The 25,484-nt window shown below is 43.6% G+C and overlaps 45 non-coding genes across 45 annotated transcripts; 27 read left to right on the plus strand and 18 right to left on the minus strand.

Moving 5' to 3' along the window:
• Positions 1–1,211: 1,211 nt before the first annotated feature.
• Positions 1,212–1,284, plus strand: TRNAR-UCG (transfer RNA arginine (anticodon UCG)). Its single transcript has one exon. It is a non-coding gene; the product is annotated as a tRNA-Arg (tRNA).
• Positions 1,285–1,404: 120 nt separating this feature from the next.
• On the minus strand, positions 1,405–1,514 carry TRNAL-CAA (transfer RNA leucine (anticodon CAA)). The gene is made up of 2 exons: positions 1,477–1,514; positions 1,405–1,450 (listed from the first exon to the last, which is right to left on the minus strand). It is a non-coding gene; the product is annotated as a tRNA-Leu (tRNA).
• Positions 1,515–1,758: 244 nt separating this feature from the next.
• On the plus strand, positions 1,759–1,831 carry TRNAR-UCG (transfer RNA arginine (anticodon UCG)). The gene has a single exon. It is a non-coding gene; the product is annotated as a tRNA-Arg (tRNA).
• Positions 1,832–2,847: 1,016 nt separating this feature from the next.
• TRNAR-UCG (transfer RNA arginine (anticodon UCG)) lies at positions 2,848–2,920 on the plus strand. The gene has a single exon. It is a non-coding gene; the product is annotated as a tRNA-Arg (tRNA).
• Positions 2,921–3,385: 465 nt separating this feature from the next.
• TRNAR-UCG (transfer RNA arginine (anticodon UCG)) lies at positions 3,386–3,458 on the plus strand. The gene has a single exon. It is a non-coding gene; the product is annotated as a tRNA-Arg (tRNA).
• Positions 3,459–3,925: 467 nt separating this feature from the next.
• On the plus strand, positions 3,926–3,998 carry TRNAR-UCG (transfer RNA arginine (anticodon UCG)). The gene has a single exon. It is a non-coding gene; the product is annotated as a tRNA-Arg (tRNA).
• Positions 3,999–4,118: 120 nt separating this feature from the next.
• Positions 4,119–4,228, minus strand: TRNAL-CAA (transfer RNA leucine (anticodon CAA)). Its single transcript has 2 exons — positions 4,191–4,228; positions 4,119–4,164 (listed from the first exon to the last, which is right to left on the minus strand). It is a non-coding gene; the product is annotated as a tRNA-Leu (tRNA).
• Positions 4,229–4,472: 244 nt separating this feature from the next.
• On the plus strand, positions 4,473–4,545 carry TRNAR-UCG (transfer RNA arginine (anticodon UCG)). The gene has a single exon. It is a non-coding gene; the product is annotated as a tRNA-Arg (tRNA).
• A 120-nt stretch (positions 4,546–4,665) lies between these two features.
• On the minus strand, positions 4,666–4,775 carry TRNAL-CAA (transfer RNA leucine (anticodon CAA)). The gene is made up of 2 exons: positions 4,738–4,775; positions 4,666–4,711 (listed from the first exon to the last, which is right to left on the minus strand). It is a non-coding gene; the product is annotated as a tRNA-Leu (tRNA).
• Positions 4,776–5,596: 821 nt separating this feature from the next.
• On the minus strand, positions 5,597–5,706 carry TRNAL-CAA (transfer RNA leucine (anticodon CAA)). Its single transcript has 2 exons — positions 5,669–5,706; positions 5,597–5,642 (listed from the first exon to the last, which is right to left on the minus strand). It is a non-coding gene; the product is annotated as a tRNA-Leu (tRNA).
• Positions 5,707–5,947: 241 nt separating this feature from the next.
• On the plus strand, positions 5,948–6,020 carry TRNAR-UCG (transfer RNA arginine (anticodon UCG)). The gene has a single exon. It is a non-coding gene; the product is annotated as a tRNA-Arg (tRNA).
• Positions 6,021–6,136: 116 nt separating this feature from the next.
• On the minus strand, positions 6,137–6,246 carry TRNAL-CAA (transfer RNA leucine (anticodon CAA)). Its single transcript has 2 exons — positions 6,209–6,246; positions 6,137–6,182 (listed from the first exon to the last, which is right to left on the minus strand). It is a non-coding gene; the product is annotated as a tRNA-Leu (tRNA).
• Positions 6,247–7,067: 821 nt separating this feature from the next.
• On the minus strand, positions 7,068–7,177 carry TRNAL-CAA (transfer RNA leucine (anticodon CAA)). Its single transcript has 2 exons — positions 7,140–7,177; positions 7,068–7,113 (listed from the first exon to the last, which is right to left on the minus strand). It is a non-coding gene; the product is annotated as a tRNA-Leu (tRNA).
• A 167-nt stretch (positions 7,178–7,344) lies between these two features.
• Positions 7,345–7,417, plus strand: TRNAR-UCG (transfer RNA arginine (anticodon UCG)). The gene has a single exon. It is a non-coding gene; the product is annotated as a tRNA-Arg (tRNA).
• A 120-nt stretch (positions 7,418–7,537) lies between these two features.
• TRNAL-CAA (transfer RNA leucine (anticodon CAA)) lies at positions 7,538–7,647 on the minus strand. The gene is made up of 2 exons: positions 7,610–7,647; positions 7,538–7,583 (listed from the first exon to the last, which is right to left on the minus strand). It is a non-coding gene; the product is annotated as a tRNA-Leu (tRNA).
• Positions 7,648–7,888: 241 nt separating this feature from the next.
• On the plus strand, positions 7,889–7,961 carry TRNAR-UCG (transfer RNA arginine (anticodon UCG)). The gene has a single exon. It is a non-coding gene; the product is annotated as a tRNA-Arg (tRNA).
• Positions 7,962–9,634: 1,673 nt separating this feature from the next.
• On the minus strand, positions 9,635–9,744 carry TRNAL-CAA (transfer RNA leucine (anticodon CAA)). Its single transcript has 2 exons — positions 9,707–9,744; positions 9,635–9,680 (listed from the first exon to the last, which is right to left on the minus strand). It is a non-coding gene; the product is annotated as a tRNA-Leu (tRNA).
• A 443-nt stretch (positions 9,745–10,187) lies between these two features.
• On the plus strand, positions 10,188–10,260 carry TRNAR-UCG (transfer RNA arginine (anticodon UCG)). Its single transcript has one exon. It is a non-coding gene; the product is annotated as a tRNA-Arg (tRNA).
• A 467-nt stretch (positions 10,261–10,727) lies between these two features.
• TRNAR-UCG (transfer RNA arginine (anticodon UCG)) lies at positions 10,728–10,800 on the plus strand. The gene has a single exon. It is a non-coding gene; the product is annotated as a tRNA-Arg (tRNA).
• A 472-nt stretch (positions 10,801–11,272) lies between these two features.
• TRNAR-UCG (transfer RNA arginine (anticodon UCG)) lies at positions 11,273–11,345 on the plus strand. Its single transcript has one exon. It is a non-coding gene; the product is annotated as a tRNA-Arg (tRNA).
• A 473-nt stretch (positions 11,346–11,818) lies between these two features.
• TRNAR-UCG (transfer RNA arginine (anticodon UCG)) lies at positions 11,819–11,891 on the plus strand. The gene has a single exon. It is a non-coding gene; the product is annotated as a tRNA-Arg (tRNA).
• A 120-nt stretch (positions 11,892–12,011) lies between these two features.
• Positions 12,012–12,121, minus strand: TRNAL-CAA (transfer RNA leucine (anticodon CAA)). Its single transcript has 2 exons — positions 12,084–12,121; positions 12,012–12,057 (listed from the first exon to the last, which is right to left on the minus strand). It is a non-coding gene; the product is annotated as a tRNA-Leu (tRNA).
• Positions 12,122–12,363: 242 nt separating this feature from the next.
• TRNAR-UCG (transfer RNA arginine (anticodon UCG)) lies at positions 12,364–12,436 on the plus strand. The gene has a single exon. It is a non-coding gene; the product is annotated as a tRNA-Arg (tRNA).
• A 466-nt stretch (positions 12,437–12,902) lies between these two features.
• TRNAR-UCG (transfer RNA arginine (anticodon UCG)) lies at positions 12,903–12,975 on the plus strand. The gene has a single exon. It is a non-coding gene; the product is annotated as a tRNA-Arg (tRNA).
• A 467-nt stretch (positions 12,976–13,442) lies between these two features.
• Positions 13,443–13,515, plus strand: TRNAR-UCG (transfer RNA arginine (anticodon UCG)). Its single transcript has one exon. It is a non-coding gene; the product is annotated as a tRNA-Arg (tRNA).
• A 473-nt stretch (positions 13,516–13,988) lies between these two features.
• On the plus strand, positions 13,989–14,061 carry TRNAR-UCG (transfer RNA arginine (anticodon UCG)). The gene has a single exon. It is a non-coding gene; the product is annotated as a tRNA-Arg (tRNA).
• Positions 14,062–14,921: 860 nt separating this feature from the next.
• On the minus strand, positions 14,922–15,031 carry TRNAL-CAA (transfer RNA leucine (anticodon CAA)). Its single transcript has 2 exons — positions 14,994–15,031; positions 14,922–14,967 (listed from the first exon to the last, which is right to left on the minus strand). It is a non-coding gene; the product is annotated as a tRNA-Leu (tRNA).
• A 241-nt stretch (positions 15,032–15,272) lies between these two features.
• On the plus strand, positions 15,273–15,345 carry TRNAR-UCG (transfer RNA arginine (anticodon UCG)). The gene has a single exon. It is a non-coding gene; the product is annotated as a tRNA-Arg (tRNA).
• A 660-nt stretch (positions 15,346–16,005) lies between these two features.
• Positions 16,006–16,115, minus strand: TRNAL-CAA (transfer RNA leucine (anticodon CAA)). The gene is made up of 2 exons: positions 16,078–16,115; positions 16,006–16,051 (listed from the first exon to the last, which is right to left on the minus strand). It is a non-coding gene; the product is annotated as a tRNA-Leu (tRNA).
• A 2,730-nt stretch (positions 16,116–18,845) lies between these two features.
• On the plus strand, positions 18,846–18,918 carry TRNAR-UCG (transfer RNA arginine (anticodon UCG)). Its single transcript has one exon. It is a non-coding gene; the product is annotated as a tRNA-Arg (tRNA).
• Positions 18,919–19,034: 116 nt separating this feature from the next.
• On the minus strand, positions 19,035–19,144 carry TRNAL-CAA (transfer RNA leucine (anticodon CAA)). Its single transcript has 2 exons — positions 19,107–19,144; positions 19,035–19,080 (listed from the first exon to the last, which is right to left on the minus strand). It is a non-coding gene; the product is annotated as a tRNA-Leu (tRNA).
• Positions 19,145–19,574: 430 nt separating this feature from the next.
• Positions 19,575–19,684, minus strand: TRNAL-CAA (transfer RNA leucine (anticodon CAA)). The gene is made up of 2 exons: positions 19,647–19,684; positions 19,575–19,620 (listed from the first exon to the last, which is right to left on the minus strand). It is a non-coding gene; the product is annotated as a tRNA-Leu (tRNA).
• Positions 19,685–19,926: 242 nt separating this feature from the next.
• Positions 19,927–19,999, plus strand: TRNAR-UCG (transfer RNA arginine (anticodon UCG)). The gene has a single exon. It is a non-coding gene; the product is annotated as a tRNA-Arg (tRNA).
• A 120-nt stretch (positions 20,000–20,119) lies between these two features.
• TRNAL-CAA (transfer RNA leucine (anticodon CAA)) lies at positions 20,120–20,229 on the minus strand. Its single transcript has 2 exons — positions 20,192–20,229; positions 20,120–20,165 (listed from the first exon to the last, which is right to left on the minus strand). It is a non-coding gene; the product is annotated as a tRNA-Leu (tRNA).
• A 788-nt stretch (positions 20,230–21,017) lies between these two features.
• Positions 21,018–21,090, plus strand: TRNAR-UCG (transfer RNA arginine (anticodon UCG)). Its single transcript has one exon. It is a non-coding gene; the product is annotated as a tRNA-Arg (tRNA).
• A 120-nt stretch (positions 21,091–21,210) lies between these two features.
• TRNAL-CAA (transfer RNA leucine (anticodon CAA)) lies at positions 21,211–21,320 on the minus strand. The gene is made up of 2 exons: positions 21,283–21,320; positions 21,211–21,256 (listed from the first exon to the last, which is right to left on the minus strand). It is a non-coding gene; the product is annotated as a tRNA-Leu (tRNA).
• Positions 21,321–22,108: 788 nt separating this feature from the next.
• Positions 22,109–22,181, plus strand: TRNAR-UCG (transfer RNA arginine (anticodon UCG)). The gene has a single exon. It is a non-coding gene; the product is annotated as a tRNA-Arg (tRNA).
• Positions 22,182–22,301: 120 nt separating this feature from the next.
• TRNAL-CAA (transfer RNA leucine (anticodon CAA)) lies at positions 22,302–22,410 on the minus strand. The gene is made up of 2 exons: positions 22,373–22,410; positions 22,302–22,347 (listed from the first exon to the last, which is right to left on the minus strand). It is a non-coding gene; the product is annotated as a tRNA-Leu (tRNA).
• Positions 22,411–22,651: 241 nt separating this feature from the next.
• TRNAR-UCG (transfer RNA arginine (anticodon UCG)) lies at positions 22,652–22,724 on the plus strand. The gene has a single exon. It is a non-coding gene; the product is annotated as a tRNA-Arg (tRNA).
• Positions 22,725–22,838: 114 nt separating this feature from the next.
• TRNAL-CAA (transfer RNA leucine (anticodon CAA)) lies at positions 22,839–22,948 on the minus strand. Its single transcript has 2 exons — positions 22,911–22,948; positions 22,839–22,884 (listed from the first exon to the last, which is right to left on the minus strand). It is a non-coding gene; the product is annotated as a tRNA-Leu (tRNA).
• Positions 22,949–23,189: 241 nt separating this feature from the next.
• TRNAR-UCG (transfer RNA arginine (anticodon UCG)) lies at positions 23,190–23,262 on the plus strand. The gene has a single exon. It is a non-coding gene; the product is annotated as a tRNA-Arg (tRNA).
• A 120-nt stretch (positions 23,263–23,382) lies between these two features.
• TRNAL-CAA (transfer RNA leucine (anticodon CAA)) lies at positions 23,383–23,492 on the minus strand. The gene is made up of 2 exons: positions 23,455–23,492; positions 23,383–23,428 (listed from the first exon to the last, which is right to left on the minus strand). It is a non-coding gene; the product is annotated as a tRNA-Leu (tRNA).
• Positions 23,493–23,735: 243 nt separating this feature from the next.
• TRNAR-UCG (transfer RNA arginine (anticodon UCG)) lies at positions 23,736–23,808 on the plus strand. The gene has a single exon. It is a non-coding gene; the product is annotated as a tRNA-Arg (tRNA).
• Positions 23,809–24,820: 1,012 nt separating this feature from the next.
• On the plus strand, positions 24,821–24,893 carry TRNAR-UCG (transfer RNA arginine (anticodon UCG)). The gene has a single exon. It is a non-coding gene; the product is annotated as a tRNA-Arg (tRNA).
• A 473-nt stretch (positions 24,894–25,366) lies between these two features.
• Positions 25,367–25,439, plus strand: TRNAR-UCG (transfer RNA arginine (anticodon UCG)). Its single transcript has one exon. It is a non-coding gene; the product is annotated as a tRNA-Arg (tRNA).
• The last annotated feature ends 45 nt before the right edge of the window (positions 25,440–25,484 follow it).

Genomic DNA, 25,484 nt, shown 5'->3' on the forward strand with positions numbered 1-25,484 from the left:
TTTTTTTTCAGAAGTGGGAGATCAGTGATAAGTGGAAATCATCTTTTACACATTGTAGTTCATCTTGTATCACTTTAAAGTGGTTCGAAATCCTTAATGCAGGCCAACTAGACAGGACTGCATAGCCTAATGGATAAGGCGTCTGACTTCAAATTAGAAGATTGAGGGTTCGAGTCCCTTCGTGGTCGCAGTGGCACTTGGTTGACGTGTTCATCTCCTTTTAACGTTCGTAAGAATGTGCTCTCATGACTCCTAAAAGTAAAATATCAGTTAGAGGCACGTGACTGTGTCTTAGGCCAAAAACACATTGTCAGAAGTGGGATTTGAACCCACGCCTCCATCTGGAGACCAGAACACCCAAGTATGGGGAAGAAACTACTCTTGAGTCTGGCGCCGTAGACCACTCAGCCATCCTGTCAAACACAGCTACAATACCTTTTCCTCTTTCCCCTTTCCCCTTGGGAACACTAAAAATGTTTAATATCCCTTTGTTATTGCCGGAGGGTGAAGAATATCAATGTTTGTTGATTAGAGAGAGAAACAGCAATCTTTTTTTTTTTCAGAAGTGGGAGATCAGTGATAAGTGGAAATCATCTTTTACACATTGTAATTAATCTTGGATAGTTTTAAAGTAGTTCGGAATCCTTAACACGGGCCAACCAGTCAGGACTGTGTGGCCTAATGGATAAGGCGTCTGACTTCGGATCAGAAAATTGAGGGTTCGAGTCCCTTCGTGGTCGCAGTGGCACTTGGTTGACGTGTTCATTTCCTTTTAACGTTCGTAAGAATGTGCTCTCATGACTCCTAAACGTAAAATATCAGTTAGAGGCACGTGACCGTGTCTTAGGCCAAAAACACATTGTCAGAAGTGGGATTTGAACCCACGCCTCCATCTGGAGACCAGAACACCCAAGTATGGGGAAGAAACTACTCTTGAGTCTGGCGCCTTAGACCACTCGGCCATCCAGACAAACACAGCTACCGTACCTTTTCCTCTTCCCCCTTGGGAACACTAAAAATGTTAAATATCCCTTTGTTATTGTCGGAGAATGAAGAATATCAATGTTTGTTGATTAGAGAGAGAAACAGCAATCTTTTTTTTTTCAGAAGTGGGAGATCAGTGATAAGTGGAAATCATCTTTTACACATTGTAATTAATCTTGGATAGTTTTAAAGTAGTTCGGAATCCTTAACATGAGCCAACCAGTCAGGACCGTGTGGCCTAATGGATAAGGCGTCTGACTTCGGATCAGAAGATTGAGGGTTTGAGTCCCTTCGTGGTCGCAGTGGCACTTGGTTGACGTGTTCATCTCCTTTTAACGTTCGTAAGAATGTGCTCTCATGACTCCTAAAAGTAAAATATCAGTTAGAGGCACGTGACCGTGTCTTAGGCCAAAAACGCATTGTCAGAAGTGGGATTTGAACCCACGCCTCCATCTGGAGACCAGAACACCCAAGTATGGGGAAGAAACAACTCTTGAGTCTGGCGCCTTAGACCACTCGGCCATCCTGACAAAAACAGCTACCATACCTTTTCCTCTTAGCGTTTGGGAACCCTAAAAATGCTAAATATCCCTTTGTTATTGTCGGAGGGTGAAGAATATCAATGTTTGTTGATTAGAGAGAGAAACAGCAATCTTTTTTTTTTTTTCAGAAGTGGGAGATCAGTGATAAGTGAAAATCATCTTTTACACATTGTAATTAATCTTGGATCGCTTTAAAGTAGTTCGGAATCCTTAACACGGGCCAACCAGTCAGGACCGTGTGGCCTAATGGATAAGGCGTCTGACTTCGGATCAGAAGATTGAGGGTTCGAGTCCCTTCGTGGTCGCAGTGGCACTTGGTTGACGTGTTCATCTCCTTTAAACGTTCGTAAGAATGTGCTCTCATGACTCCTAAAAGTAGAATATCAGTTAGAGGCACGTGACCGTGTCTTAGGCCAAAAACGCATTGTCAGAAGTGGGATTTGAACCCACGCCTCCATCTGGAGACCAGAACACCCAAGTATGGGGAAGAAACTACTCTTGAGTCTTGCGCCTTAGACCACTCGGCCATCCTGACAAACACAGCTGCCTTACCTTTTCCTCTTCCCCCTTGGGAACACTAAAAATGTTAAATATACCTTTGTTATAGTCGGAGGATGAAGAATATCAATGTTTGTTGATTAGAGAGAGAAACAGCAATCTTTTTTTTTTCAGAGTTGGGAGATCAGTGATAAATGGAAATCATCTTTTACACATTGTAGTTCATCTTGGATCGCTTTAAAGTGGTTCGAAATCCTTAACGCAGACCAACCAAACAAGACCGCGTGGCCTAATGGATAAGGCGTCTGACTTCGGATAAGAAGATTGAGGGTTCGAGTCCCTTCGTGGTCGCAGTGGCACTTGGTTGATGTGTTCATTTTCTTTTAACGTTCGTAAGAATGTGCTCTCATGACTCCTAAAAGTAAAATATCAGTTAGAGGCACGTGACCGTGTCTTAGGCAAAAAACGCATTGTCAGAAGTGGGATTTGAACCCACGCCTCCATCTGGAGACCAAAACACCCAAGTATGGGGAAGAAACTACTCTTGAGTCTGGCGCCTTAGAACACTCGGCCATCCTGACAAACACAGCTACCGTATCTTTTCCTCTTCCCCCTTGGGAACACTAAAAATGTTAAATATCCCTTTGTTATTGTCGGAGAATGAAGAATATCAATGTTTGTTGATTAGAGAGAGAAACAGCAATCTTTTTTTTTTTCAGAAGTGGGAGATCAGTGATAAGTGGAAATCATCTTTTACACATTGTAATTAATCTTGGATAGTTTTAAAGTAGTTCGGAATCCTTAACACGGGCCAACCAGTCAGGACCGTGTGGCCTAATGGATAAGGCGTCTGACTTCGGATCAGAAGATTGAGGGTTCGAGTCCCTTCGTGGTCGCATTTGGTTGACGTGTTCATCTCTTTTTAACGTTCGTAAGAATGTGCTCTCATGACTCCTAAAAGTAAAATATCAGTTAGAGGCACGTGACCGTGTCTTAGGCCAAAAACGCATTGTCAGAAGTGGGATTTTAACCCACGCCTCCATCTGGAGACCAGAACACCCAAGTATGGGGAAGAAACTACTCTTGAGTCTGGCGCCTTAGACCACTCGGCCATCCTGACAAACACAGCTTCCTTACCTTTTCCTCTTCCCCCTTGGGAACACTAAAAATGTTAAATATCCCTTTGTTATTGTCGGAGGATGAAGAATATCAATGTTTGTTGATTAGAGAGAGAAACAGCAATCTCTTTTTTTTCAGAAGTGGGAGATCAGTGATAAGTGGAAATCATCTTTTACACATTGTAGTTCATCTTGTATCGCTTTAAAGTGGTTCGAAATCCTTAAGGCAGGCCAACCAAACAAGACCGCGTGGCCTAATGGATAAGGTGTCTGACTTCGAATCAGAAGATTGAGGGTTCGAGTCCCTTCGTGGTCGCATTTGGTTGACGTGTTCATTTCCTCTTTTAACGTTTGTAAGAATGTGCTCTCATGACTCCTAAAAGTAGAATATCAGTTAGAGGCACGTGACCGTGTCTTAGGCCAAAAACACATTGTCAGAAGTGGGATTTGAACCCACGCCTCCATCTGGAGACCAGAACACCCAAGTATGGGGAAGAAACTACTCTTGAGTCTGGCGCCTTAGACCACTCGGCCATCCAGACAAACACAGCTACCGTACCTTTTCCTCTTCCCCCTTGGGAACACTAAAAATGTTAAATATCCCTTTGTTATTGTCGGAGAATGAAGAATATCAATGTTTGTTGATTAGAGAGAGAAACAGCAATCTTTTTTTTTTCAGAAGTGGGAGATCAGTGATAAGTGGAAATCATCTTTTACACATTGTAATTAATCTTGGATAGTTTTAAAGTAGTTCGGAATCCTTAACATGAGCCAACCAGTCAGGACCGTGTGGCCTAATGGATAAGGCGTCTGACTTCGGATCAGAAGATTGAGGGTTTGAGTCCCTTCGTGGTCGCAGTGGCACTTGGTTGACGTGTTCATCTCCTTTTAACGTTCGTAAGAATGTGCTCTCATGACTCCTAAAAGTAAAATATCAGTTAGAGGCACGTGACCGTGTCTTAGGCCAAAAACGCATTGTCAGAAGTGGGATTTGAACCCACGCCTCCATCTGGAGACCAGAACACCCAAGTATGGGGAAGAAACAACTCTTGAGTCTGGCGCCTTAGACCACTCGGCCATCCTGACAAAAACAGCTACCATACCTTTTCCTCTTAGCGTTTGGGAACCCTAAAAATGCTAAATATCCCTTTGTTATTGTCGGAGGGTGAAGAATATCAATGTTTGTTGATTAGAGAGAGAAACAGCAATCTTTTTTTTTTTTTCAGAAGTGGGAGATCAGTGATAAGTGAAAATCATCTTTTACACATTGTAATTAATCTTGGATCGCTTTAAAGTAGTTCGGAATCCTTAACACTGGCCAACCAGTCAGGACTGTGTGGCCTAATGGATAAGGCGTCTGACTTCGGATCAGAAGATTGAGGGTTCGAGTCCCTTCGTGGTCGCAGTGGCACTTGGTTGACGTGTTCATCTCCTTTAAACGTTCGTAAGAATGTGCTCTCATGACTCCTAAAAGTAGAATATCAGTTAGAGGCACGTGACCGTGTCTTAGGCCAAAAACACATTGTCAGAAGTGGGATTTGAACCCACGCCTCCATCTGGAGACCAGAACACCCAAGTATGGGGAAGAAACTACTCTTGAGTCTGGCGCCTTAGACCACTCGGCCATCCTGACAAACACAGCTTCCTTACCTTTTCCTCTTCCCCCTTGGGAACACTAAAAATGTTAAATATACCTTTGTTATAGTCGGAGGATGAAGAATATCAATGTTTGTTGATTAGAGAGAGAAACAGCAATCTTTTTTTTTTCAGAGTTGGGAGATCAGTGATAAATGGAAATCATCTTTTACACATTGTAGTTCATCTTGGATCGCTTTAAAGTGGTTTGAAATCCTTAACACAGGCCAACCAAACAATACCGTGTGGCCTAATGGATAAGGCGTCTGACTTCGGATCAGAAGATTGAGGGTTTGAGTCCCTTCGTGGTCGCAGTGGCACTTGGTTGACGTGTTCATCTCATTTTAACGTTCGTAAGAATGTGCTCTCATGACTCCTAAAAGTAAAATATCAGTTAGAGGCACGTGACCGTGTCTTAGGCCAAAAACGCATTGTCAGAAGTGGGATTTGTTATTGTCGGAGAATGAGGAATATCAATGTTTGTTGATTAGAGAGAGAAACAGCAATCTTTTTTTTTTTCAGAAGTGGGAGATCAGTGATAAGTGGAAATCATCTTTTACACATTGTAATTAATCTTGGATAGTTTTAAAGTTGTTCGGAATCCTTAACACGGGCCAACCAGTCAGGACCGTGTGACCTAATGGATAAGGCGTCTGACTTCGAATCAGAAGATTGAGGGTTCGAGTCCCTTCGTGGTCGCAGTGGCACTTGGTTGACGTGTTCATCTGCTTTTAACGTTCGTAAGAATGTGCTCTCATGACTCCTAAAAGTAAAATATCAGTTAGAGGCACGTGACCGTGTCTTAGGCCAAAAACGCATTGTCAGAAGTGGGATTTGAACCCACGCCTCCATCTGGAGACCAGAACACCCAAGTATGGGGAAGAAACTACTCTTGAGTCTGGCGCCTTAGACCACTCGGCCATCCTGACAAACACAGCTTCCTTACCTTTTCCTCTTCCCCCTTGGGAACACTAAAAATGTGAAATATACCTTTGTTATAGTCGGAGGATGAAGAATATCAATGTTTGTTGATTAGAGAGAGAAACAGCAATCTTTTTTTTTTCAGAGTTGGGAGATCAGTGATAAATGGAAATCATCTTTTACACATTGTAGTTCATCTTGGATCGCTTTAAAGTGGTTCGAAATCCTTAAAGCAGGCCAACCAAGCAAGACCGCGTGGCCTAATGGATAAGGCGTCTGACTTCGGATCAGAAGATTGAGGGTTCGAGTCCCTTCGTGGTCGCATTTGGTTGACGTGTTCATTTCCTCTTTTAACGTTCGTAAGAATGTGCTCTCATGACTCCTAAAAGTAGAATATCAGTTAGAGGCACGTGACCGTGTCTTAGGCCAAAAACGCATTGTCAGAAGTGGGATTTGAACCCACGCCTCCATCTGGAGACCAGAACACCCAAGTATGGGGAAGAAACAACTCTTGAGTCTGGCGCCTTAGACCACTCGGCCATCCTGACAAACACAGCTTCCTTACCTTTTCCTCTTCCCCCTTGGGAACACTAAAAATGTTAAATATACCTTTGTTATAGTCGGAGGATGAAGAATATCAATGTTTGTTGATTAGAGAGAGAAACAGCAATCTTTTTTTTTTCAGAGTTGGGAGATCAGTGATAAATGGAAATCATCTTTTACACATTGTAGTTCATCTTGGATCGCTTTAAAGTGGTTTGAAATTCTTAACACAGGCCAACCAAACAATACCGTGTGGCCTAATGGATAAGGCGTCTGACTTCGGATCAGAAGATTGAGGGTTTGAGTCCCTTCGTGGTCGCAGTGGCACTTGGTTGACGTGTTCATCTCCTTTTAACGTTCGTAAGAATGTGCTCTCATGACTCCTAAAAGTAAAATATCAGTTAGAGGCACGTGACCGTGTCTTAGGCCAAAAACGCATTGTCAGAAGTGGGATTTGTTATTGTCGGAGAATGAGGAATATCAATGTTTGTTGATTAGAGAGAGAAACAGCAATCTTTTTTTTTTTCAGAAGTGGGAGATCAGTGATAAGTGGAAATCATCTTTTACACATTGTAATTAATCTTGGATAGTTTTAAAGTTGTTCGGAATCCTTAACACGGGCCAACCAGTCAGGACCGTGTGACCTAATGGATAAGGCGTCTGACTTCGAATCAGAAGATTGAGGGTTCGAGTCCCTTCGTGGTCGCAGTGGCACTTGGTTGACGTGTTCATCTCCTTTTAACGTTCGTAAGAATGTGCTCTCATGACTCCTAAAAGTAAAATATCAGTTAGAGGCACGTGACCGTGTCTTAGGCCAAAAACGCATTGTCAGAAGTGGGATTTGAACCCACGCCTCCATCTGGAGACCAGAACACCCAAGTATGGGGAAGAAACTACTCTTGAGTCTGGCGCCTTAGACCACTCGGCCATCCTGACAAACACAGCTACCATACCCTTTCCTCTTCCCCCTTGGGAACAGGAAATCTTTTTTTTTTTCAGAAGTGGGAGATCAGTGATAAGTGGAAATCATCTTTTACACATTGTAATTAATCTTGGATAGTTTTAAAGTAGTTTGGAATCCTTAACACGGGCCAACCAGGCAGGACCGTGTGGCCTAATGGATAAGGCGTCTGACTTCGGATCAGAAGATTGAGGGTTTGAGTCCCTTCGTGGTCGCAGTGGCACTTGGTTGATGTGTTCATCTCCTTTTAACGTTCGTAAGAATGTGCTCTCATGACTCCTAAAAGTAAAATATCAGTTAGAGGCACGTGACCGTGTCTTAGGCCAAAAACACAGTGTCAGAAGTGGGATTTGAACCCACGCCTCCATCTGGAGACCAGAACACCCAAGTATGGGGAAGAAACTACTCTTGAGTCTGGCGCCTTAGACCACTCGGCCATCCTGACAAACACAGCTTCCTTACCTTTTCCTCTTCCCCCTTGGGAATACTAAAAATTTTAAATATACCTTTGTTATAGTCGGAGGATGAAGAATATCAATGTTTGTTGATTAGAGAGAGAAACAGCAATCTTTTTTTTTTCAGAGTTGGGAGATCAGTGATAAATGGAAATCATCTTTTACACATTGTAGTTCATCTTGGATCGCTTTACAGTGGTTCGAAATCCTTACCGCAGGCCAACCAAACAAGACCGCGTGGCCTAATGGATAAGGCGTCTGACTTCGGATCAGAAGTTTGAGGGTTCGAGTCCCTTTGTGGTCGCTGTGGCACTTGGTTGATGTGTTCATCTCCTTTTAACGTTCGTAAGAATGTGCTCTCATGACTCCTAAAAGTAAAATATCAGTTAGAGGCACGTGACCGTGTCTTAGGCCAAAAACGCATTGTCATAAGTGGGATTTGAACCCACGCCTCCATCTGGAGACCAGAACACCCAAGTATGGGGAAGAAACTACTCTTGAGTCTGGCGCCTTAAACCACTCGGCCATCCTGACAAACACAGCTTCCTTACCTTTTCCTCTTCCCCCTTGGGAACACTAAAAATGTTAAATATCCCTTTGTTATTGTCGGAGGATGAAGAATATCAATGTTTGTTGATTAGAGAGAGAAACAGCAATCTCTTTTTTTTCAGAAGTGGGAGATCAGTGATAAGTGGAAATCATCTTTTACACATTGTAGTTCATCTTGTATCGCTTTAAAGTGGTTCGAAATCCTTAACGCAGGCCAACCAAACAAGACCGTGTGGCCTAATGGATAAGGTGTCTGACTTTGAATCAGAAGATTGAGGGTTCGAGTCCCTTCGTGGTCGCATTTGGTTGACGTGTTCATTTCCTCTTTTAACGTTCGTAAGAATGTGCTCTCATGACTCCTAAAAGTAGAATATCAGTTAGAGGCATGTGACCGTGTCTTAGGCCAAAAACGCATTGTCAGAAGTAGTATTTGAACCCACGCCTCCATCTGGAGAACAGAACACCCAAGTATGGGGAAGAAACTACTCTTGAGTCTGGCGCCTTAGACCACTCGGCCATCCTGACAAACACAGCTACCGTACCTTTTCCTCTTCCCCCTTGCGAACACTAAAAATGTTAAATATCCCTCCGTTATTGTCGGAGAATGAAGAATATCAATGTTTGTTGATTAGAGAGAGAAACAGCAATCTTTTTTTTTTTCAGAAGTGGGAGATCAGTGATAAGTGGAAATCATCTTTTACACATTGTAATTAATCTTGGATAGTTTTAAAGTAGTTCGGAATCCTTAACATGAGCCAACCAGTCAGGACCGTGTGGCCTAATGGATAAGGCGTCTGTCTTCGGATCAGAAGATTGAGGGTTTGAGTCCCTTCGTGGTCGCAGTGGCACTTGGTCGACGTGTTCATCTCCTTTTAACGTTCGTAAGAATGTGCTCTCATGACTAGTGTTGCTCACGAATATTCGCAATTCGAATATTATTCGCGAATATCGCATATTCGCGAATTCGCGAATTTCGCGAATATAGCGCTATATATTCGTAATTACGAATATTCGTTTTTTTTTTTTTTTCACAGTACACATCACAGTGATCATCCCTCTCTGCTTCCAGCTTGTGTGGTGTAAAGAAGGCTGTAATACTACTGTGTGAGACTGGCGTCCGAAAATTCGCATATGCGACAATTAGCATATGCTCATTTTCGTATATGCGAATTTTCGCGTATGTTGATTTTGTATATGTTAATATTCACATATGTTAATTTTCGCATACGCGAATGTTCGCATATGCGAAAATAAAACGAGAATATAACGAATATGCGAATATTCGCGAATATATGACGAATATTCGTCCATATATTCGCGAATATTCGCGAATTCGAATATGGCCTATGCCGCTCAACACTACTCATGACTCCTAAAAGTAAAATATCAGTTAGAGGCACGTGACCGTGTCTTAGGCCAAAAACGCATTGTCAGAAGTGGGATTTGAACCCACGCCTCCATCTGGAGACCAGAACACCCAAGTATGGGGAAGAAACTACTCTTGAGTCTGGCGCCTTAGACCACTCGGCCATCCTGACAAACACAGCTTCCTTACCTTTTCCTCTTCCCCCTTGGGAACACTAAAAATTTGTTAAAGGCACGTGACCGTGTCTTAGGCCAAAAATGCATTGTCAGAAGTGGGCTTTGAACCCACGCCTCCATCGGGAGACCAGAACACCCAAGTATGGGGAAGAAACTACTCTTGAGTCTGGCGCCTTAGACCACTCGGCCATCCTGACAAACACAGCTTCCTTACCTTTTCCTCTTCCCCCTTGGGAACACTAAAAATGTTAAATATCCCTTTGTTATTGTCGGAGAATGAAGAATATCAATGTTTGTTGATTAGAGAGAGAAACAGCAATCTTTTTTTTTTCCAGAAGTGGGAGATCAGTGATAAGTGGAAATCATCTTTTACACATTGTAGTTCATCTTGTATCGCTTTAAAGTGGTTCGAAATCCTTAACGCAGGCCAACCAAACAAGACCGTGTGGCCTAATGGATAAGGTGTCTGACTTCGAATCAGAAGATTGAGGGTTCGAGTCCCTTCGTGGTCGCATTTGGTTGACGTGTTCATTTCCTCTTTTAACGTTCGTAAGAATGTGCTCTCATGACTCCTAAAAGTAGAATATCAGTTAGAGGCACGTGACCGTGTCTTAGGCCAAAAACGCATTGTCAGAAGTAGGATTTGAACCCACGCCTCCATCTGGAGACCAGAACACCCAAGTATGGGGAAGAAACTACTCTTGAGTCTGGCGCCTTAGACCACTCGGCCATCCTGACAAACACAGCTACCGTACCTTTTCCTCTTCCCCCTTGGGAACACTAAAAATGTTAAATATCCCTTTGTTATTGTCGGAGAATGAAGAATATCAATGTTTGTTGATTAGAGAGAGAAACAGCAATCTTTTTTTTTTCAGAAGTGGGAGATCAGTGATAAGTGGAAATCATCTTTTACACACTGTAATTAATCTTGGATAGTTTTAAAGTAGTTTGGAATCCTTAACACGGGCCAACCAGTCAGGACCGTGTGGCCTAATGGATAAGGCGTCTGACTTCGGATCAGAAGATTAAGGGTTCGAGTCCCTTCGTGGTCGCAGTGGCACTTGGTTGATGTGTTCATCTCCTTTTAACGTTTGTAAGAATGTGCTCTCATGACTCCTAAAAGTAAAATATCAGTTAGAGGCACGTGACCGTGTCTTAGGCCAAAAACGCATTGTCATAAGTGGGATTTGAACCCACGCCTCCATCTGGAGACCAGAACACCCAAGTATGGGGAAGAAACTACTCTTGAGTCTGGCGCCTTAGACCACTCGGCCATCCTGACAAACACAGCTTCCTTACCTTTTCCTCTTCCCCCTTGGGAACACTAAAAATGTTAAATATCCCTTTGTTATTGTCGGAGAATGAAGAATATCAATGTTTGTTGATTAGAGAGAGAAACAGCAATCTTTTTTTTTTTCAGAAGTGGGAGATCAGTGATAAGTGGAAATCATCTTTTACACATTGTAATTAATCTTGGATAGTTTTAAAGTAGTTCGGAATCCTTAACATGAGCCAACCAGTCAGGACCGTGTGGCCTAATGGATAAGGCGTCTGACTTCGGATCAGAAGATTGAGGGTTTGAGTCCCTTCGTGGTCGCAGTGGCACTTGGTTGACGTGTTCATCTCCTTTTAACGTTCGTAAGAATGTGCTCTCATGACTCCTAAAAGTAAAATATCAGTTAGAGGCACGTGACCGTGTCTTAGGCCAAAAAAGCATTGTCAGAAGTGGGATTTGAACCCACGCCTCCATCTGGAGACCAGAACACCCAAGTATGGGGAAGAAACTACTCTTGAGTTTGGCACCTTAGACCACTCGGCCATCCTGACTAACACAGCTACCGTATCTTTTCCTCTTCCCCCTTGGGAACACTAAAAATTTTAAATATCCCTTTGTTATTGTCGGAGAATGAGGAATATCAATGTTTGTTGATTAGAGAGAGAAACAGCAATCTTTTTTTTTTTTCAGAAGTGGGAGATCAGTGATAAGTGGAAATCATCTTTTACACATTGTAATTAATCTTGGATAGTTTTAAAGTAGTTCGGAATCCTTAACACGGGCCAACCAGTCAGGACCGTGTGGCCTAATGGATAAGGCGTCTGACTTCGGATCAGAAGATTGAGGGTTCGAGTCCCTTCGTGGTCGCAGTGGCACTTGGTTGACGTGTTCATCTCCTTTTAACGTTCGTAAGAATGTGCTCTCATGACTCCTAAAAGTAAAATATCAGTTAGAGGCACGTGACCGTGTCTTAGGCCAAAAACACATTGTCAGAAGTGGGATTTGAACCCACGCCTCCATCTGGAGACCAGAACACCCAAGTATGGGGAAGAAACTACTCTTGAGTCTGGCGCCTTAGACCACTCGGCCATCCTGACAAACACAGCTTCCTTACCTTTTCCTCTTCCCCCTTGGGAACACTATAAATGTTAAATATCCCTTTGTTATAGTCGGAGGATGAAGAATATCAATGTTTGTTGATTAGAGAGAGAAACAGCAATCTCTTTTTTTTTCAGAAGTGGGAGATCAGTGATAAGTGGAAATCATCTTTTACACATTGTAGTTCATCTTGGATCGCTTTAAAGTGGTTCGAAATCCTTAACGCAGGCCAACCAAACAAGACCGCGTGGCCTAATGGATAAGGCGTCTGACTTCGAATCAGAAGATTGAGGGTTCGAGTCCCTTCGTGGTCGCATTTGGTTGACGTGTTCATCTCCTTTTAACGTTCGTAAGAATGTGCTCTCATGACTCCTAAAAGTAAAATGTCAGTTAGAGGCACGTGACCGTGTCTTAGGCCAAAAACGCATTGTCAGAAGTGGGATTTGAACCCACGCCTCCATCTGGAGACCAGAACACCCAAGTATGGGGAAGAAACTACTCTTGAGTGTGGCGCCTTAGACCACTCGGCCATCCTGACAAACACAGCTTCCTTACCTTTTCCTCTTCCCCCTTGCGAACACTAAAAATGTTAAATATACCTTTGTTATAGTCGGAGGATGAAGAATATCAATGTTTGTTTATTAGAGAGAGAAACAGCAATCTTTTTTTTTTTCAGAGTTGGGAGATCAGTGATAAATGGAAATCATCTTTTACACATTGTAGTTCATCTTGGATCGCTTTAAAGTGGTTCGAAATCCTAAACGCAGGCCAACCAAACAAGACCGCGTGGCCTAATGGATAAGGCGTCTGACTTCGGATCAGAAGATTGAGGGTTCGAGTCCCTTCGTGGTCGCATTTGGTTGACTTGTTCATTTCCTCTTTTAACGTTCGTAAGAATGTGCTCTCATGACTCCTAAAAGTAGAATATCAGTTAGAGGCACGTGACCGTGTCTTAGGCCAAAAACGCATTGTCAGAAGTGAGATTTGAACCCACGCCTCCATCTGAAGACCAGAACACCCAAGTATGGGGAAGAAACTACTCTTGAGTCTGGCGCCTTAGACCACTCGGCCATCCTCACAAACACAGCCACCGTACCTTTTCCTCTTCCCCCTTGGGAACACTAAAAATGTTAAATATCCCTTTGTTATTGTCGGAGAATGAAGAATATCAATGTTTGTTGATTAGAGAGAGAAACAGCAATCTTTTTTTTTTCAGAAGTGGGAGATCAGTGATAAGTGGAAATCATCTTTTACACATTGTAATTAATCTTGGATAGTTTTAAAGTAGTTCGGAATCCTTAACATGAGCCAACCAGTCAGGACCGTGTGGCCTAATGGATAAGGCGTCTGACTTCGGATCAGAAGATTGAGGGTTTGAGTCCCTTCGTGGTCGCAGTGGCACTTGGTTGACGTGTTCATCTCCTTTTAACGTTCGTAAGAATGTGCTCTCATGACTCCTAAAAGTAAAATATCAGTTAGAGGCACGTGACCGTGTCTTAGGCCAAAAACGCATTGTCAGAAGTGGGATTTGAACCCACGCCTCCATCTGGAGACCAGAACACCCAAGTATGGGGAAGAAACTACTCTTGAGTTTGGCACCTTAGACCACTCGGCCATCCTGACTAACACAGCTAGTGTATCTTTTCCTCTTCCCCCTTGGGAACACTAAAAATTTTAAATATCCCTTTGTTATTGTCGGAGAATGAGGAATATCAATGTTTGTTGATTAGAGAGAGAAACAGCAATCTTTTTTTTTTTTCAGAAGTGGGAGATCAGTGATAAGTGGAAATCATCTTTTACACATTGTAATTAATCTTGGATAGTTTTAAAGTAGTTCGGAATCCTTAACACGGGCCAACCAGTCAGGACCGTGTGGCCTAATGGATAAGGCGTCTGACTTCGGATCAGAAGATTGAGGGTTCGAGTCCCTTCGTGGTCGCAGTGGCACTTGGTTGACGTGTTGCAGAAAGAGAAATCCTGTCTTACAAAAAACAGGAGGAAAAGGAACCCTATTAGTTAGAGGGTTATAGAAGAGGCTCCTCGCTCGGTTTCGCCGCATTATTGGCAAAAACGGCGCAAAAAAACGAGCCGGGAGCGAAAGAGAGAAACAGGAAGTGACGTCAGACGCCGCTGACGCACTTCCGGCCGGGGCCGCGATTGGAGTCGCGGCTCCGAGGATAGGAGCAGATGGGCGCAAACTAAGCCCAGAACTGCAAGTAAGAGAAACCCCCCCCCCCTCCAACAGGAGTAAGGGGGTCACCATCTGTCCCACTGTCCGGGAGGACAGAAAAAAACACAATGAGGCAGAGGATGACCCTCTTACTTATACAGGGGGTTGTGGGTGTGTCTTACTGATTGTTTAATTAGGTTCAATAAAACTTCCATCTGTCCTACCAGTTCGCGGGGGGTGGAATACCCCATCTGTGCTACTGGTTAGGACGTAAGGGAATGAAGAATATCAATGTTTGTTGATTAGAGAGAGAAACAGCAATCTTTTTTTTTTTCAGAAGTGGGAGATCAGTGATAAGTGGAAATCATCTTTTACACATTGTAGTTCATCTTGGATCGCTTTAAAGTGGTTCGAAATCCTTAACGCAGGCCAACCAAACAAGACCGCGTGGCCTAATGGATAAGGCGTCTGACTTCGAATCAGAAGATTGAGGGTTCGAGTCCCTTGTGGTCGCATTTGGTTGACGTGTTCATTTCCTCTTTTAACGTTCGTAAGAATGTGCTCTCATGACTCCTAAAAGTAAAATGTCAGTTAGAGGCACGTGACCGTGTCTTAGGCCAAAAACGCATTGTCAGAAGTGGGATTTGAACCCACGCCTCCATCTGGAGACCAGAACACCCAAGTATGGGGAAGAAACTACTCTTGAGTCTGGCGCCTTAGACCACTCGGCCATCCTGACAAACACAGCTTCCTTACCTTTTCCTCTTCCCCCTTGGGAACACTAAAAATGTTAAATATACCTTTGTTATAGTCGGAGGATGAAGAATATCAATGTTTGTTGATTAGAGAGAGAAACAGCAATCTTATTTTTTTCAGAGTTGGGAGATCAGTGATAAATGGAAATCATCTTTTACACATTGTAGTTCATCTTGGATCGCTTTAAAGTGGTTCGAAATCCTAAACGCAGGCCAACCAAACAAGACCGCGTGGCCTAATGGATAAGGCGTCTGACTTCGGATCAGAAGATTGAGGGTTCGAGTCCCTTCGTGGTCGCAGTTTCACTTGGTTGATGTGTTCATCTCCTTTTAACGTTCGTAAGAATGTGCTCTCATGACTCCTAAAAGTAAAATATCAGTTAGAGGCACGTGACCGTGTCTTAGGCCAAAAACGCATTGTCAGAAGTGGGATTTGAACTCACGCCTCCATCTGGAGACCAAAACACCCAAGTATGGGGAAGAAACTACTCTTGAGTCTGGCGCCTTAGACCACTCGGCCATCCTGACAAACACAGCTACCGTGTCTTTTCCTTTTCCCCCTTGGGAACACTAAAAATGTTAAATATCCCTTTGTTATTGTCGGAGAATGAAGAATATCAATGTTTGTTGATTAGAGAGAGAAACAGCAATCTTTTTTTTTTTCAGAAGTGGGAGATCAGTGATAAGTGGAAATCATCTTTTACACATTGTAGTTCATCTTGGATCGCTTTAAAGTGGTTCGAAATCCTTAACGCAGGCCAACCAAACAAGACCGCGTGGCCTAATGGATAAGGCGTCTGACTTCGAATCAGAAGATTGAGGGTTCGAGTCCCTTGTGGTCGCATTTGGTTGACGTGTTCATTTCCTCTTTTAACGTTCGTAAGAATGTGCTCTCATGACTCCTAAAAGTAGAATATCAGTTAGAGGCACGTGACCGTGTCTTAGGCCAAAAACACATTGTCAGAAGTGGGATTTGAACCCACGCCTCCATCTGAAGACCAGAACACCCAAGTATGGGGAAGAAACTACTCTTGAGTCTGGCGCCTTAGACCACTCGGCCATCCTGACAAACACAGCTTCCTTACCTTTTCCTCTTCCCCCTTGGGAACACTATAAATGTTAAATATCCCTTTGTTATAGTCGGAGGATGAAGAATATCAATGTTTGTTGATTAGAGAGAGAAACAGCAATCTCTTTTTTTTTCAGAAGTGGGAGATCAGTGATAAGTGGAAATCATCTTTTACACATTTACCTCAGAGCAAGCTATCGCCACTGATGCAGACGCAGAAGCAGTGGAGTAGGAGCGCCTCATGGCACAGTCAGCCTTCCGATCCATTGGATCCTGCAAGGAAGACCCATCCTCGGCAGGGACCACTGTCCTCTTGGACAGTTTGGCAACTGCCATGTCAACCTTAGGGACAGGGCCCCAGGAAGAAAGCTGAGATTCCTGTATAGGAAACATGGTCTTAAATCTTTTAGTTAAGACCGGACCCTTTTCTGGTTTTTTCCATTCCGTTCTAAGCACGGACAGAAGGGTATCATCCGCTTTAAAGACCCTAGGTCCCTTAGAGGCGGAGGTAGAGGCTTCCCCGGGATCAACATCCTGGTCCCCCGACCGGATGGATCTCAGAAGACGCTGGGTCTTTTCCAGCGGAAAAAAATAAGATGCAGTGACCTCCTCATCCAAAGAGGAGGACTTGGAATCTTCTCTCTCCTGATCCACAGACATCTCCATTCTGGGAGGTGAAGAAGGTCTGGCGCGTTTCTGAGAGACAACGTGTTTCAGCTCCTCAATAGAGGCTTGCATAGCCGACATGTTAGAGGAGACCCACACATACATATCCTGGACTGTAGGTTCAGTCTGATGGGAAGGTAGAGACTTAGCCCTACAAGGAGGGCACCTGGAAAATTCATAATTATCCTCCAGGGGAGTATTGCAGTCATGGCAAGAGAGGTGCTTGCGCTTGGCGGATCTTTTTGCCAAGCCTTCACGATCCCCTGAGCCCTCGGTCGACATATCTAGGTAAATATGAGAGGAGTGATTAGATAATGTAGCGGCAAGAAAAAATTGCGGCTAGCTAAAATATAATAAAAATACCCAAAGTTCTCAGCAAGAGACCAGGTAAGAGAGATAGGGAAACAGTAGTATCCGCAAGGATGCACTACTAAGACTCAAAAAGACAGGACTGTGGAAGTACCAACAGCTCTGCGCTCTAGGAGGCTGAATGGCAGCCTAGGGGGAGTTTAAATATCCTCCTGGCTGGCGCCAAAACAAGACTCCGCCCACAAGGCGGAGTTGCAGAAAGAGAAATCCTGTCTTACAAAAAACAGGAGGAAAAGGAACCCTATTAGTTAGAGGGTTATAGAAGAGGCTCCTCGCTCGGTTTCGCCGCATTATTGGCAAAAACGGCGCAAAAAAACGAGCCGGGAGCGAAAGAGAGAAACAGGAAGTGACGTCAGACGCCGCTGACGCACTTCCGGCCGGGGCCGCGATTGGAGTCGCGGCTCCGAGGATAGGAGCAGATGGGCGCAAACTAAGCCCAGAACTGCAAGTAAGAGAAACCCCCCCCCCTCCAACAGGAGTAAGGGGGTCACCATCTGTCCCACTGTCCGGGAGGACAGAAAAAAACACAATGAGGCAGAGGATGACCCTCTTACTTATACAGGGGGTTGTGGGTGTGTCTTACTGATTGTTTAATTAGGTTCAATAAAACTTCCATCTGTCCTACCAGTTCGCAGGGGGTGGAATACCCCATCTGTGCTACTGGTTAGGACGTAAGGGAATGAAGAATATCAATGTTTGTTGATTAGAGAGAGAAACAGCAATCTTTTTTTTTTTCAGAAGTGGGAGATCAGTGATAAGTGGAAATCATCTTTTACACATTGTAGTTCATCTTGGATCGCTTTAAAGTGGTTCGAAATCCTTAACGCAGGCCAACCAAACAAGACCGCGTGGCCTAATGGATAAGGCATCTGACTTCGAATCAGAAGATTGAGGGTTCGAGTCCCTTGTGGTCGCATTTGGTTGATGTGTTCATTTCCTCTTTTAACGTTAGTAAGAATGTGCTCTCATGACTCCTAAAAGTAGAATATCAGTTAGAGGCACGTGACCGTGTCTTAGGCCAAAAACGCATTTGAACCCACGCCTCCCTCTGGAGACCAGAACACCCAAGTATGGGGAAGAAACTACTCTTGAGTCTGGCGCCTTAGACCACTCGGCCATCCTGACAAACACAGCTACCGTACCATTTCCTCTTCCCCCTTGGGAACACTAAAAATGTTAAATATCCCTTTGTTATTGTCGGAGAATGAAGAATATCAATGTTTGTTGATTAGAGAGAGAAACAGCAATCTTTTTTTTTTTCAGAAGTGGGAGATCAGCGATAAGTGGAAATCATCTTTTACACATTGTAATTAATCTTGGATAGTTTTAAAGTAGTTCGGAATCCTTAACACTGGATTTGAACCCACGCCTCCATCTGGAGACCAGAACACCCAAGTATGGGGAAGAAACTACTCTTGAGTCTGGCGCCTTAGACCACTCGGCCATCCTGACAAACACAGCTTCCTTTCCTTTTCCTCTTCCCCCTTGGGAACACTATAAATGTTAAATATCCCTTTGTTATAGTCGGAGGATGAAGAATATCAATGTTTGTTGATTAGAGAGAGAAACAGCAATCTCTTTTTTTTTCAGAAGTGGGAGATCAGTGATAAGTGGAAATCATATTTTACACATTGTAGTTCATCTTGGATCGCTTTAAAGTGGTTCGAAATCCTTAACGCAGGCCAACCAAACAAGACCGCGTGGCCTAATGGATAAGGTGTCTGACTTCGAATCAGAAGATTGAGGGTTCGAGTCCCTTCGTGGTCGCATTTGGTTGACGTGTTCATTTCCTCTTTTAACGTTAGTAAGAATGTGCTCTCATGACTCCTAAAAGTAGAATATCAGTTAGAGGCACGTGACCGTGTCTTAGGCCAAAAACGCATTGTCAGAAGTGGGATTTGAACCCACGCCTCCATCTGGAGACCAGAACACCCAAGTATGGGGAAGAAACTACTCTTGAGTCTGGCGCCTTAGACCACTCGGCCATCCTGACAAACACAGCTACCGTACCATTTCCTCTTCCCCCTTGGGAACACTAAAAATGTTAAATATCCCTTTGTTATTGTCGGAGAATGAAGAATATCAATGTTTGTTGATTAGAGAGAGAAACAGCAATCTTTTTTTTTTTCAGAAGTGGGAGATCAGTGATAAGTGGAAATCATCTTTTACACATTGTAGTTCATCTTGGATCGCTTTAAAGTGGTTCGAAATCCTTAAAGCAGGCCAACCAAACAAGACCGCGTGGCCTAATGGATAAGGCGTCTGACTTCGAATCAGAAGATTGAGGGTTCGAGTCCCTTGTGGTCGCATTTGGTTGACGTGTTCATTTCCTCTTTTAACGTTCGTAAGAATGTGCTCTCATGACTCCTAAAAGTAGAATATCAGTTAGAGGCACGTGACCGTGTCTTAGGCCAAAAACACATTGTCAGAAGTGGGATTTGAACCCACGCCTCCATCTGGAGACCAGAACACCCAAGTATGGGGAAGAAACTACTCTTGAGTCTGGCGCCTTAGACCACTCGGCCATCCTGACAAACACAGCTACCATACCCTTTCCTCTTCCCCCTTGGAAACACTAAAAATGTTAAATATCCCTTTGTTATTGTCGGAGAATGAAGAATATCAATGTTTGTTGATTAGAGAGAGAAACAGCAATCTTTTTTTTTTTCAGAAGTGGGAGATCAGTGATAAGTGGAAATCATCTTTTACACATTGTAATTAATCTTGGATAGTTTTAAAGTAGTTCGGAATCCTTAACACTGGCCAACCAGTCAGGACCGTGTGGCCTAATGGATAAGGCGTCTGACTTCGGATCAGAAGATTGAGGGTTCGAGTCCCTTCGTGGTCGCAGTGGCACTTGGTTGACGTGTTCATCTCCTTTTAACGTTCGTAAGAATGTGCTCTCATGACTCCTAAAAGTAAAATATCAGTTAGAGGCACGTGACCGTGTCTTAGGCCAAAAACACATTGTCAGAAGTGGGATTTGAACCCACGCCTCCATCTGGAGACCAGAACACCCAAGTATGGGGAAGAAACTACTCTTGAGTCTGGCGCCTTAGACCACTCGGCCATCCTGACAAACACAGCATCCTTACCTTTTCCTCTTCCCCCTTGGGAACACTAAAAATTTGAAATATACCTTTGTTATAGTCGGAGGATGAAGAATATCAATGTTTGTTGATTAGAGAGAGAAACAGCAATCTTTTTTTTTTCAGAGTTGGGAGATCAGTGATAAATGGAAATCATCTTTTACACATTGTAGTTCATCTTGGATCGCTTTAAAGTGGTTCGAAATCCTTAACGCAGGCCAACCAAACAAGACCGCGTGGCCTAATGGATAAGGTGTCTGACTTCGAATCAGAAGATTGAGGGTTCGAGTCCGTTCGTGGTCGCATTTGGTTGACGTGTTCATTTCCTCTTTTAACGTTCGTAAGAATGTGCTCTCATGACTCCTAAAAGTAGAATATCAGTTAGAGGCACGTGACCGTGTCTTAGGCCAAAAACGCATTGTCAGAAGTGGGATTTGAACCCATGCCTCCATCTGGAGACCAGAACACCCAAGTATGGGGAAGAAACTACTCTTGAGTCTGGCGCCTTAGACCACTCGGCCATCCTGACAAACACAGCTACCGTACCATTTCCTTTTCCTCTTCCCCCTTGGGAACACTAAAAATGTTAAATATCCCTTTGTTATTGTCGGAGAATGAAGAATATCAATGTTTGTTGATTAGAGAGAGAAACAGCAATCTCTTTTTTTTTCAGAAGTGGGAGATCAGTGATAAGTGGAAATCATCTTTTACACATTGTAGTTCATCTTGGATCGCTTTAAAGTGGTTCGAAATCCTTAACGCAGGCCAACCAAACAAGACCGCATGGCCTAATGGATAAGGCGTCTGACTTCGGATCAGAAGATTGAGGGTTCGAGTCCCTTCGTGGTCGCAGTGGCACTTGGTTGACGTGTTCATCTCCTTTTAACGTTCGTAAGAATGTGCTCTCATGACTCCTAAAAGTAAAATATCAGTTAGAGGCACGTGACCGTGTCTTAGGCCAAAAAGGCATTGTCAGAAGTGGGATTTGAACCCACGCCTCCATCTGGAGACCAGAACACCCAAGTATGGGGAAGAAACTACTCTTGAGTCTGGCGCCTTAGACCACTCGGCCATCCTGACAAACACAGCTTGCTTACCTTTTCCTCTTCCCCTTGGGAACACTATAAATGTTAAATATCCCTTTGTTATAGTCGGAGGATGAAGAATATCAATGTTTGTTGATTAGAGAGAGAAACAGCAATCTCTTTTTTTTTCAGAAGTGGGAGATCAGTGATAAGTGGAAATCATCTTTTACACATTGTAGTTCATCTTGGATCGCTTTAAAGTGGTTCGAAATCCTTAACGCAGGCCAACCAAACAAGACCGCGTGGCCTAATGGATAAGGTGTCTGACTTCGAATCAGAAGATTGAGGGTTCGAGTCCGTTCGTGGTCGCATTTGGTTGACGTGTTCATTTCCTCTTTTAACGTTCGTAAGAATGTGCTCTCATGACTCCTAAAAGTAGAATATCAGTTAGAGGCACGTGACCGTGTCTTAGGCCAAAAACGCATTGTCAGAAGTGGGATTTGAACCCATGCCTCCATCTGGAGACCAGAACACCCAAGTATGGGGAAGAAACTACTCTTGAGTCTGGCGCCTTAGACCACTCGGCCATCCTGACAAACACAGCTACCGTACCATTTCCTTTTCCTCTTCCCCCTTGGGAACACTAAAAATTTTAAATATCCCTTTGTTATTGTCGGAGAATGAAGAATATCAATGTTTGTTGATTAGAGAGAGAAACAGCAATCTCTTTTTTTTTCAGAAGTGGGAGATCAGTGATAAGTGGAAATCATCTTTTACACATTGTAGTTCATCTTGGATCGCTTTAAAGTGGTTCGAAATCCTTAACGCAGGCCAACCAAACAAGACCGCATGGCCTAATGGATAAGGCGTCTGACTTCGGATCAGAAGATTGAGGGTTCGAGTCCCTTCGTGGTCGCAGTGGCACTTGGTTGACGTGTTCATCTCCTTTTAACGTTCGTAAGAATGTGCTCTCATGACTCCTAAAAGTAAAATATCAGTTAGAGGCACGTGACCGTGTCTTAGGCCAAAAAGGCATTGTCAGAAGTGGGATTTGAACCCACGCCTCCATCTGGAGACCAGAACACCCAAGTATGGGGAGAAACTACTCTTGAGTCTGGCGCCTTAGACCACTCGGCCATCCTGACAAACACAGCTTGCTTACCTTTTCCTCTTCCCCTTGGGAACACTATAAATGTTAAATATCCCTTTGTTATAGTCGGAGGATGAAGAATATCAATGTTTGTTGATGAGAAAGAGAAACAGCAATCTCTTTTTTTTTCAGAAGTGGGAGATCAGTGATAAGTGGAAATCATCTTTTACACATTGTAGTTCATCTTGGATCGCTTTAAAGTGGTTCGAAATCCTTAACGCAGGCCAACCAAACAAGACCGCGTGGCCTAATGGATAAGGCGTCTGACTTCGAATCAGAAGATTGAGGGTTCGAGTCCCTTCGTGGTCGCATTTGGTTGACGTGTTTATCTCCTTTTAACGTTCGTAAGAAAGTGCTCTCATGACTCCTAAAAGTAAAATGTCAGTTAGAGGCACGTGACCGTGTCTTAGGCCAAAAACGCATTGTCAGAAGTGGGATTTGAACCCACGCCTCCATCTGGAGACCAGAACACCCAAGTATGGGGAAGAAACTACTCTTGAGTCTGGCGCCTTAGACCACTTGGCCATCCTGACAAACACAGCTTCCTTACCTTTTCCTCTTCCCCCTTGGGAACACTAAAAATGTTAAATCTACCTTTGTTATAGTCGGAGGATGAAGAATATCAATGTTTGTTGATTAGAGAGAGAAACAGCAATCTTTTTTTTTTCAGAGTTGGGAGATCAGTGATAAATGGAAATCATCTTTTACACATTGTAGTTCATCTTGGATCGCTTTAAAGTGGTTCGAAATCCTTAACGCAGGCCAACCAAACAAGACCGCATGGCCTAATGGATAAGGCGTCTGACTTCGGATCAGAAGATTGAGGGTTCGAGTCCCTTCGTGGTCGCAGTGGCACTTGGTTGACGTGTTCATCTCCTTTTAACGTTCGTAAGAATGTGCTCTCATGACTCCTAAAAGTAAAATATCAGTTAGAGGCACGTGACCGTGTCTTAGGCCAAAAACGCATTGTCAGAAGTGGGATTTGAACCCACGCCTCCATCTGGAGACCAAAACACCCAAGTATGGGGAAGAAACTACTCTTGAGTCTGGCGCCTTAGACCACTCGGCCATCCTGACAAACACAGCTACCGTATCTTTTCCTCTTCCCCCTTGGGAACACTAAAAATGTTAAATATCCCTTTGTTATTGTCGGAGAATGAAGAATATCAATGTTTGTTGATTAGAGAGAGAAACAGCAATCTTTGTTTTTTTTCAGAAGTGGGAGATCAGTGATAAGTGGAAATCATCTTTTACACATTGTAATTAATCTTGGATAGTTTTAAAGTAGTTCGGAATCCTTAACACGGGCCGACCAGTCAGGACCGTGTGGCCTAATGGATAAGGCGTCTGACTTCGGATCAGAAGATTGAGGGTTTGAGTCCCTTCGTGGTCGCAGTGGCACTTGGTTGACGTGTTCATCTCCTTTTAACGTTCGTAAGAATGTGCTCTCATGACTCCTAAAAGTAAAATATCAGTTAGAGGCACGTGACCGTGTCTTAGGCCAAAAACGCATTGTCAGAAGTGGGATTTGAACCCACGCCTCCATCTGGAGACCAGAACACCCAAGTATGGGGAAGAAACTACTCTTGAGAATGGCGCCTTAGACCACTCAGCCATCCTGACAAACACAGCTTCCTTACCTTTTCCTCTTCCCCCTTGGGAACACTATAAATGTAAAATATCCCTTTGTTATAGTCGGAGGATGAAGAATATCAATGTTTGTTGATTAGAGAGAGAAACAGCAATCTCTTTTTTTTTCAGAAGTGGGAGATCAGTGATAAATGGAAATCATCTTTTACACATTGTAGTTCATCTTGGATCGCTTTAAAGTGGTTCGAAATCCTTAACGCAGGCCAACCAAACAAGACCGTGTGGCCTAATGGATAAGGCGTCTGACTTCGAATCAGAAGATTGAGGGTTCGAGTCCCTTGTGGTCGCATTTGGTTGACTTGTTCATTTCCTCTTTTAACGTTCGTAAGAATGTGCTCTCATGACTCCTAAAAGTAGAATATCAGTTAGAGGCACGTGACCGTGTCTTAGGCCAAAAACGCATTGTCAGAAGTGGGATTTGAACCCACGCCTCCATCTGAAGACCAGAACACCCAAGTATGGGGAAGAAACTACTCTTGAGTCTGGCGCCTTAGACCACTCGGCCATCCTCACAAACACAGCCACCGTACCTTTTCCTCTTCCCCCTTGGGAACACTAAAAATGTTAAATATCCCTTTGTTATTGTCGGAGAATGAAGAATATCAATGTTTGTTGATTAGAGAGAGAAACAGCAATCTTTTTTTTTTTCAGAAGTGGGAGATCAGTGATAAGTGGAAATCATCTTTTACACATTGTAATTAATCTTGGATAGTTTTAAAGTAATTCGGAATCCTTAACATGAGCCAACCAGTCAGGACCGTGTGGCCTAATGGATAAGGCGTCTGACTTCGGATCAGAAGATTGAGGGTTTGAGTCCCTTCGTGGTCGCAGTGGCACTTGGTTGACGTGTTCATCTCCTTTTAACGTTCGTAAGAATGTGCTCTCATGACTCCTAAAAGTAAAATATCAGTTAGAGGCACGTGACCGTGTCTTAGGCCAAAAACGCATTGTCAGAAGTGGGATTTGAACCCACGCCTCCATCTGGAGACCAGAACACCCAAGTATGGGGAAGAAACTACTCTTGAGTTTGGCACCTTAGACCACTCGGCCATCCTGACTAACACAGCTACCGTATCTTTTCCTCTTCCCCCTTGGGAACACTAAAAATTTTAAATATCCCTTTGTTATTGTCGGAGAATGAGGAATATCAATGTTTGTTGATTAGAGAGAGAAACAGCAATCTTTTTTTTTTTTCAGAAGTGGGAGATCAGTGATAAGTGGAAATCATCTTTTACACATTGTAATTAATCTTGGATAGTTTTAAAGTAGTTCGGAATCCTTAACACGGGCCAACCAGTCAGGACCGTGTGGCCTAATGGATAAGGTGTCTGACTTCGGATCAGAAGATTGAGGGTTCGAGTCCCTTCGTGGTCGCAGTGGCACTTGGTTGACGTGTTCATCTCCTTTTAACGTTCGTAA

The sequence above is a fragment of the Hyla sarda genome, chromosome 9 (genome assembly GCF_029499605.1).
Source record: "Hyla sarda isolate aHylSar1 chromosome 9, aHylSar1.hap1, whole genome shotgun sequence".
In the NCBI taxonomy this organism is placed as follows: Eukaryota; Metazoa; Chordata; class Amphibia; order Anura; family Hylidae; genus Hyla; species Hyla sarda.